Source organism: Macaca nemestrina, chromosome 10, assembly GCF_043159975.1.
Source record: "Macaca nemestrina isolate mMacNem1 chromosome 10, mMacNem.hap1, whole genome shotgun sequence".
NCBI classification, from domain to species: domain Eukaryota; kingdom Metazoa; phylum Chordata; class Mammalia; order Primates; family Cercopithecidae; genus Macaca; species Macaca nemestrina.
In genome coordinates, this window is record NC_092134.1 from 133,134,006 (window position 1) to 133,149,480 (window position 15,475).

Genomic DNA, 15,475 nt, shown 5'->3' on the forward strand with positions numbered 1-15,475 from the left:
CTCAGAAACAGAAAATCAAACACCGTATGTTCTCACTCATAAGTGAGAACTAAATAATATTACAGATAGACAAAGAGATTAGAATAATAGACGCTGGAGACTTAGAAAGGGTGGAGGTTTAGAAGGGAATGAAGGATGAGAAATCACTTAATGGGGACAGTGTACACTATTTGGGTGATGGTTGTACTAAAATCCCAGACTTTACCACTATGCAATATATCCATGTAAAAACACTGTACTTGTACCCTCTAAATCTATTAAAAAGGAAGAAGAAAAAAAGTATGATATCTCATGTGAAAAATAGGTATACATTTATAATGGAAAGATATATCTGTTGTTAGAAAAAATAGTTGGTACCTGCTGTGGTTTGAATGTGTTCCCCAAGGAGCATGCATGTGTTGGAAACTTAAGCCCCTGATGCTACAGTTTTGGGACATGGAGTCTAATGGGAGGTGTTTAGATCATGAGCTTCAACCTCATCAATTGATCAACGTCAATTATAAAAGGGCTTGATGCTGCATGTCTGATGTCTTGCTCTCTCTCATCCACTCTTTGCTCTTCTGCCATGACATGACACAGCAAGAAGACCCTTGCCTGATGCCATCCCTTGGATCTTTTACTTCCCAACTTCCAGAAATGCAAGTCAGTAAAGTTCTGTTCCTTTACTCAGTTCTGTAAATTTACTCAGTCGTAGGCCTTCTGTTGTAGCAGCACAAAACAGACTAAGACAGTCCCTGATGAAGGTAAAAATTATGCCACAACTTGTAAGTAAGACAGAGCCTGTTTGTCAAGTACAAGGATTTAGAGTAGCCCAAGTGGCTAGAATACCAAAAGACAGGGTAGGATGCAGTGAGACTTGAGATAACAAGAAAATTGAGGTGCCAAATTATAAGGTCATTTTGTTCTGTGTCCAAACGGCAGCTGGAATCTATTTAAATGTTTTAGGTATGGAGTGACGGAAACAACTTTTTGATTAGGAACTGGGTTAAAGAAAGCTCCTTACTAATAATATTTATTCAAATTAGCTAATTAAATTTTTTAGAAAATCTAGAACAAAAATGCTGTTTTACATCTGTCAATTCAATCAGCATCTCTTCAGCATGTAAGAGTCCTCTTTTTCCTTTTGGGGGGAATGTTTGGTGAATTGTTTAATATACCTTATTAAACTCAGTGATGGGTTTATACTTGGAGAAAATATTTGACAAACAAAAGATTTAGAAGCAAAAATAAGAAAGCAACATGTAGTGAACATTTTATTACATGCTAGACTCTACTGGGTACTTTCATGTAAATTTTCTCATGCAAATTTAGACAGAGACAAGGGAGCAAACGAGGAGTGCATTGGATTAAGTGACAACTAACTCTGCCGCATATGGCTTTTGATATGGTTTAAAGTCACTAACTACAGTCATAAAACAGGAAACGAGACAGTGATGTTCCTCTAGAAAGACTTGCCCTGTAGTTTTACAGACCTACCGTCTTGACAACAGGAATATCTTTAATTCATTGGTCTCCAAAAGCAGGTTTTCTCGGTCCTTTCCCCCTATTGGGCTTCATATATGGCTCACCCTCCACACATAGATCCTGACACCTCCATCCCAGGAAGCAACAAGGAAAGGAATAATTGGAAGGGAAGATAGGAAGGGAAAATTAGAAAGGGACAGTGGGAAAGTTACATATTTTATTATTTATTTTAGTCAGGAGTTTTGTGAATTACTTTTGTAAAGTCAATTTTTTTCTTTGCTCTCTGTTTTTCTTTGTAAAAGATATCCATGGTTGTCTTCTAAGCTTGTTTGGGTTAGAGTGCTAGTTATGTGTAAAGAAACATCAAATGTTGAACCCTTGCAGGATGAAGGTAAGGAAGTGTGACCTGTATTGTAGAAGTCAATGAAGGTTGCAGGAGAAGAAAACAGAACTGAGGCTTGACCTATGAGGGCCTGTAAGGCTGGATACTGCCTACTTCTGTATCCTCAACTGCCTGGAGGAGAATTATGCAACAATTAATGCTTCATTCAGGTAACTTGCCTCTCAGCCTCCAGGATAGAAGAGTAAAGGACCTTTGTTCCTCCCCATCTGCTTACTACTTGGGTAAGAACACTTCCCATCAGATGCCTGGAAGTCTTCTCACATTCCCTAACCCCATCCATGGGAACTCCGGTCCTTTCTCTTTCGGAAACCCATGCTTCTGTGGGCAACCCATCCATCTTCATCCCCCCAAACTGTCAAGAACTATGAAGAATCTAAGATGTTTATCCTACTTGCAAACTAATAAGTTAGCCTGTGGGTTTCATGAATTCTGACAAAAGACATGAGCCTCCTGAGTCAGAGAAAAAGGAACATTATTATTCATACATAGCCAGAAGAGTAAGTTGTACTTTTGCTTTAGTTCCCCTTGTCCATTCAAAGTCTGAATATTCATTTCATATATCATTATCTGTGTACAAACATTTCAAAGTATCCTTTTGAATTTTCCAGCTACACAATAATATTACCTTCAAAGAATGACAGTTTCTTACACATATATTCCACTTTCATTTAGGGAGAAAATTCTCCAGATTATAATTATGAAAGAGGAAATTCAGATTCTAGTTATGGGCATAGATTTTTCCTTTCCACTTATTGATTAACTCATCACATTTACTGGGTGTGTTCTATGTATAAGAGTCTGGGAATCCTTATCCCAAAAAGCAAAGAAAAGGAAGAGGCTGGGGTTTTGTTCGTGTCTCAGGAAAAAAATGCATTATTCATTTGTAAATTAAGATTTATTGATATTTACTGATCAGAAAAGGAAAAAGGTTTGGTAGTATTTGATTTGCAAATAAGCATTTGTTGCTTATTTTTGAGGTATACTATATTAAGTGAATTTAGTGTTGAACTGCTTGCTACATTTCATAAAAAGGTCAATGATGAGAACAGACATGCAAAAGCAATTCACCATTGTCTAAATGGAAAAATACAATTTTATTATACTAGATTAAATAAATATAATATAGTTTAAATTATATTGTTAATAGTAAAGAATAAGAGATGTAAAACATGACTACTATATTCATATAATAGTAAAAAAATTTCTGTACAGTTTTACTATTTGAATACATTGATTGGGTAATACTGCTAGATATAAAGTATTAGAGAGATGGAATATATTGTATTTAAAGTGTAGACTCTGAAGTCTGACAGGGTTCAAATCTAGGCTTTTTTACTGACAAACTGATTGACGTTGAGCATGTTGACATCTCTTGGGAATCGAATTTGTTCATCTATAAAATGAGAAAAATAATAATGCCAACTTTATAGGGTTCTCATAAGGATTAAATGAGTTACTGAAGACAAAGTGCTTAGAACAGTGCTTGGCACATAGTAAACGTTCAGTAAATGTTAGGACGAGATGAGAATTGAATTTAAGCAAAGAAGCAAAGTAAAAGTCTTTGACCTGCCTCATTTCTGCTTTTGTAGAATGTGGCCATTGTACAATCTCTATGATTATACATTGTGCAATCTCTATGATTCCGTCTAAGCTTATACAGCCTATTTCTATGGTTAGATTATTCGAACTTCCAAGCCAGAGACAGGATCAATTGTTAGAAAAGCAAATGGTCATTTGCTTGTTGCCAGGGCAATGATTTGCATTGTTCCAGGAAGAAGGAAGGAACATAAATGTTTTTCTATGAACTGGACTCTGCCTAATTGATCTGGCATTGTGTAAATTACTAAAACAATATTTGCTTAATTTAGTCCAACACAAACGTGGAGAAATGCTTCTACATCTACTCCTTCCTCTAGGATTCAAAAAAACAAAACAAAACAAAAAATTCAAGTGCTACTGAGCTCTTATAAAGGCCAGGCATTTCTTTTGTGAACTAAAGATTGTGTAACTATGAAAGGAGTTATTGGGGATTAGAATATATTTTAGAATTCATCTAACACTAACATCTTTGTTAAAAGCCTTCTAAAGATGTGAACTGTGTGTATTTCCTTTTGTCTATTGACCAGTTATATCTTAAAGTATTATAAAGAAGAGAGGAAGTTCAAAGAAAGAAAGAAAAAAAAGAAATGGAGCACCTTTTTTTTTTTTTTCTCATAAAATCTTTATTATTTAAGATAGCCCTGACCAAGAGTAATATGCTCTTATTTGTACTCATGGCCCAGTAGTGAAGAAATAAGATTCTAAGTAAGCAAAGTGGATCCTTTTGGTGTTGTGGAGAACTGGCGCTCTTTCTTCGTAAGGATTTCATTTACACAGCTTTCTAGCAATACAAATTTTCTATTTATAACTTTCTTTCATGTTTCAAACCCTAATATACAATTTAAAAAGTCTGAACTCGGCCGGGCGCGGTGGCTCAAGCCTGTAATCCCAGCACTTTGGGAGGCTGAGGCGGGTGGATCACGAGGTCAGGAGATCGAGACTATCCTGGCTAACATGGTGAAACCCCGTCTCTACTAAAAATACAAAAAAACAAAAAAAACAAAAAAAACTAGCCGGGCGTGGTGGCGGGCGCCTGTAGTCTCAGCTGCTTGGGAGGCTGAGGTGGGAGAATGGCGTGAACCCGAGAGGCGGAGCTTGCAGTGAGCCGAGATCACGTCACTGCACTCCAGCCTGGGAGACACAGCGAGACTCCGTCTCAAAAAAAAAAAAAAAAAAAAAAGTCTGAACTCAAGAAACTCTGTAACAAAACCAAATGGTTTAAAAAAAACTTTGCCCCACTTCAGGCTGGGTGCAGTGGCTCACACCTGTAATCCCAGCACTTAGGGAGGCTGCAGCAGGTGGATCACTTGAGGCCAGGAGTTCAAGACCAGCCTGGCCACCATAGTGAAATCCCGTCTTTACTAAAAAACCAAAAAATTAACTGGGTGTGGAGGCACATGCCTGTAATCACAGCTACTCGGGAGGCTGAGGCACAAGAATTGCTTGAACCAGGGAGGCAGAGGTTTCAGTGAGCTGAGATTGTATCACTGCACCCCAGCCTGTGCATCAGAGACAGATCCTGTCTCCAAAAGATAAAAAAATAAATAAATAAAACTTTGCCCCACTTCAGACCTAGTGACTTCTTCCAACCCTCAAATATCAAGGGCTTTCTCACCACAAGATTTTTAACTATGCTGTGATCTATGATTAAGATGTTTTTATTCCTCATTTCCTAGGAAATCCCTAAGTGACATATGCTGTAAATATTTTGTCACACTGAATCTGAATGGCAGTGTAATCCTTCCCTACTGAAACATTTTTTATTTCATGTGGCATCTTTCTTTTTCCCCTTTCTCCTACATACTGCATTGTATTGCTGATTCAATATTTGTCTTCTCTACTCAAATGTGAACTCAATGAGGGCAGAGAACAAAAAATTATGTTATTTGCTAGTATTTTCACTGCCTATTACTATATAACAGGAGTTCCTAACCCCTGGACCATGGACACATAATGGTCCACGGTCTGTTAGAAACTGGGTGGAACAGCAGGAGGTGAGTGGCTGGCAAGCCAGGGAAACTTCATCTGTATTTACAGTTGCTTCCCACCACTTGCATTACTACCTGAGTTCTGCCTCCTGTCAGATCAGCAGTGGCATCAGATTCTCATAGGAGTGCAAATCCTATTGTGAACTGTGCATGAAAAGAATCTAGTTTGCATGCTCCATATGAAAATCTAATGCCTGATGATCTGTCACTGTCTCCCATCACCCCCAGGTGGGATAGTCTAGTTGTAAGAAAACAAGCTCACAGCTCCCACTGATTCTACATTATGGTGAGTTGTAGAATTATTTCATTATCTATGACAATGTATTAATACTAGAAATAAAGTGCACAATAAATTAAATGTGCTTGAATCATCCTGAAACCACCCCCACCCAGGTCCATGGAAAAATTGTCTTCCATGAAACCAATCTCTGATTCCAAAAAGGTTGGGAACTGCTACTACATAAGATATGGTAGTTAATAGATACATTTCAATAAATGAGTTGTTATATTATGTTAGAACTGAAGAGACAGTCATTCAATGAATAACTATAAATCAGATTTAACTTTTTGTATTACTTTATTCCTATATCCTTTGATGAAAATAGGTTTTGGGGTCGGGTGCTGTGGCTCAAGACTGTAATCCCCGCACTTTGGGAGGCCAAGGCAGGCAGATCACCTGAGGTCAGAAGTTTGAGACCAGCCTGGCCAACATGAAACCCCATCTCTACTAAAAATGCAAAAATTAGCCAGGTGTGGTGGTGCATGCCTGTAATCCTAGCTACTCGGGAGGTTGAGGCATGAGAATCTCTTGAATGAAGGAAGTTGAAGTGAGCCAAGATCACACCAGTGTATTATAGCCTGGGCAACACAGGGAAATTCTGCCAAAAAAAAGAAAATAGGTTTTTGAGAACTAAAAAATGGAAGCAGAGAAACCACTAAATGAGGCTCTGGAAGAGATATACATGAAAGGCTATGGTAACTTTGTACTGAGATGGTGCCTGGGGAGATTGAATAGACAGTATTTGGAACATGTTACGAAAGTGAAGTCACCTGGATTTGCTATGAAGGATAAAGGAAAGGGAGGAGTAAAAAATTAATCCTTTGTTTTTGCTAATGGTACTGAATAAATAATTAATACGAATTTCTGAGACGGAGCATTAATGAGCAGATAATTAAGAGTTCCACTCTACATACTATATATATATATAGAAAATATAAATTTTTTTCAGACTTCATGTAGCAAACTCGAGTAGGCAATTGGAAAAATTAGTCTGGAGTGCAGGGGAAAGATGGGCCCCAAAGATGCAAATTTGTTTTGGGCCTCATTGACATATATAGTTGACCCTGGAACAATGTGGGGTCCAAAGAGCATGGACCCCTGCACAGCTGAAAATCCACATGTAACTTTTGACTCCCCCAATCTTAACTACTCTTGTTGACTGGAAGCCTTGCCAAAAACATAAACAGTCAATTAACACCTATTTTGTATGTTATATACTGTATTATCACACTAAAGGTAAACCAGAGTGGAAGTGGTCATCATAAAGGTTTTTGTCCTTGTTTTCTTCACATTGAGCAGGCTGAGGAAGAGGAGGAAGAGGAGAGGGAGGGTCTTGCTGTCTCAGGAGGGGCAGAGATGGAAGAAAATCCAGTATAAGTGGACTCATGAAGTTCAAATCCATGTTGTTCAGGGGTCAACTGTAGTTCATATCCATATCAAATATTGGCCAAGCTGAGCCAGTTAGATTCTCATCAATTATGAAATCAATAGCTACAATGCTATTTTTACCTTAAAGCTACATAGTGCTTATATAATTATTTTATATTATATTTATATTATATATTAATACTTTTAGAGTCAGCAGATTCTCTGCAAGTTTCTCTTAAAGATGTTTGACATGTGATCATGAGTGACTTAAACAAAAAGTCCAAATGTAATTTCCCCCTAAGCTTTACATACTTTCACAAGGCATTTGGATTTAAAACATAAATCCTGTTATTTTAGGCCAATATTTTCTCTTAGGAAACAAACAAGTAGCTTTTGGTAAAGCCTGTGAGAGCCTAAGAACCCTAATGTCTTTAAATCTTAGAGGATTATACACTGTGTTTTGGTTATAAGAACTTGTACTGCCTTCATTCTTTTTTCTTTTTTTAAAAGCATTGTAATTGTACATACTTAAAGGATACAATCTGGCCAGGCGCAGTGGTTCACGCTTGTAATCCTAGCACTTTGGGAGGCCAAGGTGGGCAGATCACTTGAGCCCAGGATTTCAAGATCAGCCTGGGCAATATTGTGAAATCCCATCTCTATTAAAAATACAAAAATTAGTTGGGTATGTGGTATGTGCCTGTAATCCCAGCTACTTGAGAGGCTGAGGCAGAAGAATTGCTTCAACGTGGGAGGTGAAGGTTGCAGTGAACTGAGATCATACCACCGCACTCCAGCCTGGGTGACAGAGTGAGACTTTACCCCAAAAATAAAAACCAAGGGGGGGGGTGCAATTTGATGTTTCAATACACACACACACACACACACACACACACACACACACATATCTATATATATAGTGTAATGATCATATTGGAGCAATGTTACCAGTACTTCATTCATTAATCTTTTTTTTTTTTTAATGGTGAAGACATTCAAAAACCTCTCATCTAGCTATCTTGTAATTTACTAAATCTTACTGTAAACTATTGTCACCCTACTGTGCAATATAACACCAGAACTCATTCCTTCTTCGTTCTTTTCAGATTAAATGAAATTTAAAAATACTTGTAGAGTGTCAGATGTGTTCCAAGGACTGATCCAAATGCTCCAAGCACAAAAATGTATATGACATGATCACAGCCTGTATTAGCTTAAAATTTTAAGCCATTGTGCCCCTTGTTATTATAGTCATATAATTTTCTTGCATTATTGCTGCAATTCACATTCTCTAATCAGAGTATAGATGTCTAAGTAAAGTGTTAGCTTAATAATTGTTGTTCCAATCAAATTGAATTACGCGTTCACAAAACTTACTAAAATTTTCCTTGCTTATTTAATTCTATCTCTTCCCAGCCCAAGTCAAAAAAATATGAACCCTTGGAAGAATTACATCTAGAAGTGACAAGTTCTAGTTTAAATATTTAAATACATACTATGAGGAATTCAGGCCAAAAGTTTATTCTGCTAGGTCTATTTTTTGGTGTACTAATAAAGCTGGCCATCTCTGCTATAGTTTTGCTAACACGTTGCAGAAGTAATCTCAAGAAGAAAATAGCCCTATTTGATTATGTTTAGGATGGATAGTTCAATACACATTTTGCCAAAATGTTATATTGAGTTTACACAAATAAACACACACAAGCTGTCATAAGTTCATTTAACAATTGTTTTAGGATAGATTTTTATTCTCAAGATCCATAATGAATTGTATTTTATATGAAGATAGGGCTACCTTTTGCTTCAATATTTTGATAGTGAAGAGTGCTGGTGCATCAATAAAGTACTTGTATGTTAAACAAATTAAAGATGTTTTGTGAACTAGTTATGCCTTGAAGACTCACAGGCTTGGTATGTAATGCTGTCATTCTTAGAGATAATTAGCTCCAGGTTGTTCTTTCTGCTGGAATTGTAAATTGCAAATCCATTCTTATCAGAGTGAAATCAGAACTTCAAACCTAATCAGAATTGATTGGATGAATTATTGAGTGTTACGAAAGTTATGCGATGAAGGGCCCTCATATTTGTGACATTCATTTTTATTAGGTCCTTCTTATCTGGAGATTAGGTATGTGAGAAGCTCAGAGAAATAATCTTAGAAGAGCCAAGCAGAATTTCTATATCTAAATCCATGTTGTTTACATAGAATATATTGTTCTTTAAATATAAAAATCTATAAATCTGTACAAGACCAACTGATACAAGTGAAAAAAAAAAGTCTGATCCTGCTTGAAATAAATTATCAAAGCTATCTACATTTAGAGATGAAAGGTATTAGTCAGGTCTCTCCTCCTAACTTAAGGAGTAAAGGAATTTATTAAAAAGTTACTAGGATCTTTTTATTCCTATTTATTTATTTATTTATTTATTCATTTATTTATTTATTTTTATTTATTTATTTTTGCTTGAAGTGAAGCCCATAGATCATTAAGATTCTTTACCAATTGTGTGGTCTTAATTTCACAAATTGAGGAATCTGATCCATTGATGGTCCTACTTGAACGGGGTAGGAGGGTAACCTCCTCCTCTTAAATGTAAAGACTGCATTGTGGGACGTGGCGAGGCTCCATGAGATCCATTTAGTTGCCTTCATCCTCCTGTCCCCAAAGTATATCCATAAATGTATTCTTTCTTAAGAGTTTGGCTGTGTTATCCCAGAGGCCTGGACGTGGGAATTTCCAAATGGCCAGATAACAGTCTCAGTTTCCAATTCAGTGGAACTATTCTTAAGCATGTTAATGAAAATATACTTCTTTCCTGGATCCTAAAGCATCTAAACGAAAAAAGCTCCTATGCCTGAGGATGGAAAACAAGTATTTTGCAAAAGCCACTACCAATCTATACCTTGGTTCCCAGACATATCTCTAGAAGAGACAGAAACAAGCCCTTTCATATAATTCATTCTTCAACTTCCTTGGAATCCGTCCCTGAAAATGTCTTGTTCTAAATCCCCGATCATCTTGCCATACATTTGTTAAGGCTTATGAAATAGTGTACGTCTTTACCTCAGGCCATTTGTAGACTTGTCATTTACTTTGGTAATTTCCCAATATATGTGTTTCACTTCCAATAAAGAAGTTAAAAGACTCCATTCCCAGATTACCTTGAATCCAGAGGGCAGGTAAATGACAGGCTTGACCAATGAGACGCACTGTTCTGAGACTGGGAATCAGAAGCGAGTGAAATGGGGAGGCCGTGGAAGAGTTTATTTTCAGGGAAGTGTGAGTACAATGGCAACTTCTAGTTCATTGAGGATAAGATAGGCAGAACCTTTTCACATCCACTCCAATGTGTTTATTCCACACATCGGGGAGCCACAGTGGGAATTCTGATCACTGCTAGACATGTCATATCTTTTTCACCAGTGTGTGATAGGGACTGCTGAATTTTCATGCCTTAATATTTATGTAATTTTCATTGGAGTCCACTTCAGTTAGGCAGACATCCAGCCCTAACGTCTCCCTCCTATCTTTCTCAAAGATATTCCGCCTCGTTATACCTACGTATTTGGAAAATGAATAAATAACCAGAAGATGAATCCAGTCTCTGTTAGGCCTGCAATGAAGACAATTTGGCCCCAAATTCTGGTTATTCCTGATAGTCATAATCTTTGCCTCTCACCTCAGATGTTATTAGTGAGGTAATATTCAATAATGTATAGATTATTTAGATATTTCTCTTTCCAGGAGCTCGTGTGCTTTGGTAATGAGGCAGAATATCTTTGAGAAAGACAGGGGGGAGACCTTAGGGATGGGTGTCTGCCTAACTGAAGGGGACTCCAGTGAAAATTATATAAATATTAAGGCATGAAAATTCAGCAGTCCCTATCACACACTGGTGAAAAAGATAATCAAATAATCTCCTGTTCACCATTGACAAAGTGCCCATTGACAGTAAGCATTTAGGGATCACAAATTTCCACTGCTATAGAACGATACCAGGCTGATCACTTCTAAAAGTTCTAGGAAAATTAAGGAAAAGAAAAACAAGCTAGGAACTCTAAATTAGCCCTTATCATCCAGAGTTCTGTAACAGAAATATCTCTAAATCTTCAATGCAGCCGCTGAATGTAATGAATTAACATTACATTTATTGATGCATAAATAGTACCATTCTCTCCTATGTATCCTGAATGGTACCATGTATGCATCAAATGGTCTTTCGAAACATTCTCTGTGGAGTTAAACAATTAAGTAATTTTCTCATATAACGGTTGAGAAAGGTTGCTCTAAATTTTTGGTTGAAGATATACATTGAAAAGTGAGTACTTTCAATTTGTATGTTAAAACTCTCATTTATCGCAGAGCAGTTCTGTAATCAAAATGCCTCATTATTGTATGTGCTTAGATAGAGGCTGATAATTTACCTGTGAGGGATTTTTTTTTTTAAATCGCTGACTGTGATAAAAGGTTGGGAAAGACATCTTTCAAGATGTTTCCTAAAGCAAAGTTCTATAATAATTAAAGTCATTACTTACTGAACACGTACCATGTTCCAGACACTTCTAAGTGCTTTACATGTGAACCTCAGTTGAAGCTCACTATCAGTCCTAAGTGGTAATTAATATTGCTACTATACCTATTTTACAAATGAGGACACTGAGGCGTAGAGGGATTAGTTAAGTTGTTCAAGGTTAGGTAGCTAATAAGTGGCAGATTCAGGATAAGAACTCATCAGGCTGGCTTCAGGGATTGTACTTCCTCTTTTTTTTTTTTTTTTGAGACGGAGTCTCGCTCATTGCCCAGGCTGGAGTGCAGTGGCGCGATCTCGGCTCACTGCAAGCTCTGGCTCCCGGGTTCACGCCATTCTCCTCCCTCAGCCTCCTGAGTAGCTGGGACTACAGGCGTCCACCACCACGCTGGGCTAATTTTTTTGTATTTTTAGTACAGACAGGGTTTCATCGTGTCAGCCAGGATGGTCTCGATCTCCTGACCTGGTGATCTGCCGGTGTCAGCCTCCCAAAGTGCTGAGATTACAGGCGTGAGCCACCGCACCCGGCTGGGACTGTACTTCTTAACCACTAAGAATATTGGTTTCTTAGGTTGTATATGTAATGTAGTTTGCCCTAATATTCAGATATTTTATTCTAATTCTGAAATTTTCAATACCACTGTGATTCTCATATATTACTTTACTTCTCAAGCCTGTTTTCCTCAGTTGAGTTAGTTGCCAATAGTTAAATTAGTCTCTGGATTCATTACCAGTTCTGGCTTCTTAGAATTTAATGAAAATAAGAGTCTATTATTAAAAAGTCAAAAAATAACAGATGCTGGTGAGATTGCAGAGAAAAGGGAACACTTATACACTGTTGGCAGGAATGTAAGATAGTTCAACCATTGTGGAAAGCAGTATGACGTTTCCTCTAAGAACTAAAAACAGAGCTACCATTCGAGCCAGCAATCTCATTACTGGGTATATTCCCAGAGGAATATAAATCCTTCTACTATAAAGACACATACACACGAACGTTCATTGCAGCACTATTTACAACAGCACAGACATGAAATTAACCTAAATTTCCATTAATGACAGATGGGGTAAATAAAATGTGGTACATATACACCCTGGAATACTATGCAGCCATAAGGAAGAATGAGCTCGTGTCTTTGTAAGAACATGGATGGAACAGGAGGCCATTATCCTTAGCGAACTAAGGCAGAAGCAGAAAACCAAATACTGCATGTTCTCACCTGTAAGTGGGAGCTAAATGATGAGAACTCATGGACACAAAGGGAACAACAGACACTGGAGCCTCTTTAAGGGTAGAGGTTGGGAGGAAGAAGAGGAACAGGAAAAACAACTATTGAGTACCAGACTTAGAATCTGGGTGATGAAATAATCTCTGCAATAAAACCCTGTGACACGAGTTTACTTATATAACAAACCTGCACATGAACCCCGAACCTAAAATAAAAGTTAAAAAAAAAAAAACAAAAACAAAGGAAAGAAATAGTCTATGCACATGGTTGAACTCAGGTTGCAAATAGAAAGGGGTTCTTTGGGGTATGAAAAGAAAACTGTATTTCAACATTTTTTTCTCATAAGCTATTTGTATTGAAATAGATTACAGATAATGAGTGGGCAAGAACTATGTTATGCATTTTTGTACCTAACTGTGGCCATGCCTTGAAACCCACTGAGTGCCCAATATGCATCTTCTCGATTGTAAATATTTGGTATTAACATGATGATAATAAATAGATGAACTAATCAGTTCATGAAAACTTGCTCTTCGGCACAAATCACTTAATACTAATGTGAGAAAGGACGTAAAAATAACCTTGCATTCTGTGATTTCTGATTCTTCCAAGATATCACAACCACAGCTCTGTCCTGAGAGAGTAAAGAATGAGGGCTATTTATTTTGTGATATTGCAGGTCTGCCCACATCAGTGCCCACCACGAAAACTGTTGCTATGTTATCAAGAATTTAAAGGTAAGAAACCATATCTATGTAGGTAAATTTTTAGACTCTATTCAGAAGATTATTTGTTTGTAGGGGGTTAGGTTAAGTATTATTATATTTTGTAGATATTGATGATAATTATCTAGATAATCCCTGGAGAATTAAACAAAGCAATGTTGAAGATGTCCAGCTTGTGTATTGTGTTAAAATTCAGTTTACACTTGATTTGAAGTGGGAGTGCAAAGTTTAGCCTGAAGACATGTATATTTCATTTGAATTGTTCAAATAGGCTTGGGGTTTGTAGGTTTTGATTATGTTTGAATATTGAGTAAACTCAGTAATATAGTATATTTTTTCCATTCAAATCCTGAGAAAATATATTGGCACTGCCAAATGCAGGCATGCTGAATGAGTAATGAAACTAATTTGGTGTTTGTACTGGTCAGGATCCATTTAGAAGACGGAAATCATACCAGCAATCTAACAGGAAAATTTATATAAGGAATTATCAGCATGGTTGAACCTGGGAATTAATATAAATGATTGGGAACATTTTTGGTTCATTATTTACACAGAAACATGAATACATATGCAGGATACTAATTAGTATCTGTTAATTAAGGACATCTCAATACTTTATTAGGATAGCAAATTCAATACCATATAGACATTGCTCTATTTAACATACTTACCAGTTAATTATTGTCTTCTTAAGGCTTTAGGTAAATTTATCATCTATTTGCATAGATATCTTTCTATGAGAAAATGCATGCATAGAAACATGTTAAATTATTTACTGGAAATTTTCACATAAATAGTACACATTAGTAAAATTAGATTTGTCCTTTTTTTCTGTAAAATGAGCAAATTTGTTGTGTTCAGATAACAGATACTCATTTTTTTTCTAGCAATCTCTTCAGATAACTTTGCTTTTGATGTATTTTAACAAACAACTTGTCTTTGGGAATGTTAAAAGTTCCTCCTAATCTTTGCCCCTGCTGGTGATATTGTGTTTATATCTTGTTTCTTTTGACCATACTCAATTTTGCCTTTTTGAAATTTACGCCCCAAATTAGAAAGAATAGAATAGTTGTGAAGTCTTTTTATGTATAATCAATTTTTCAGGTGTCTTGGAAAGGCCCCCAAGTAACATATCTGTTCCTTTGTAAACATGTTTCAATGATTGTTTACTTTTCAAATTAAAAGAAGCATACTCATATTTAAGCATAGACTGGCATAATTGTTTACAAAATATTTTGCTTTTTAGAGCCTAGATTTATAAACTCTTGTCAATTAGTGGCATTCTTTTTTTTTTTTTTTTTTTTTTTGAGACGGAGTCATTCCTGTCACCCACGCTGGAGTGCAATGATGCAATCTCGGCTCACTGCAACCTCCACCTCCTGGGTTCAAGTGATTCTCCTCCCTCAGCCTCCCCAGTAGCTGGGATTACAGGCGCCTGCCACCAAGCCAGGCTAATTTTTTTTTTTTTTTTTTTTTTTGTATTTTTAGTAGAGATGGGATTTCGCCATGTTGGCCAAGCTGGTCTCGAACCCCTGACTTCAGATGATCCACCCGCCTCGGCCTCCCAAAGTGCTGGGATTACAGGTGTGAGCCACTGTGCCCAGTTGGGGCACTCTTCTTATACCTTATGAAATAAATCAATGAACTTGCAGTTAAAGTTCCCGTACTATGTCTCTCGTCTTCACCTATCAGTATCCATCACTGTAATATGCTGACTCCAGGACTCCTTCCTCTGCTAAAGAAAAAAAAAAAAAAACCTCTCAATGATTTAATCTGTAGGAAAATATTTTCTAGGCTTTACATAGGCTAAATGTAGATTTCTTTGAGTAATCTTGATTTAATTTTGTTTTATAATGGTTTGTATTTAAAAACAAAAACTCAAAATT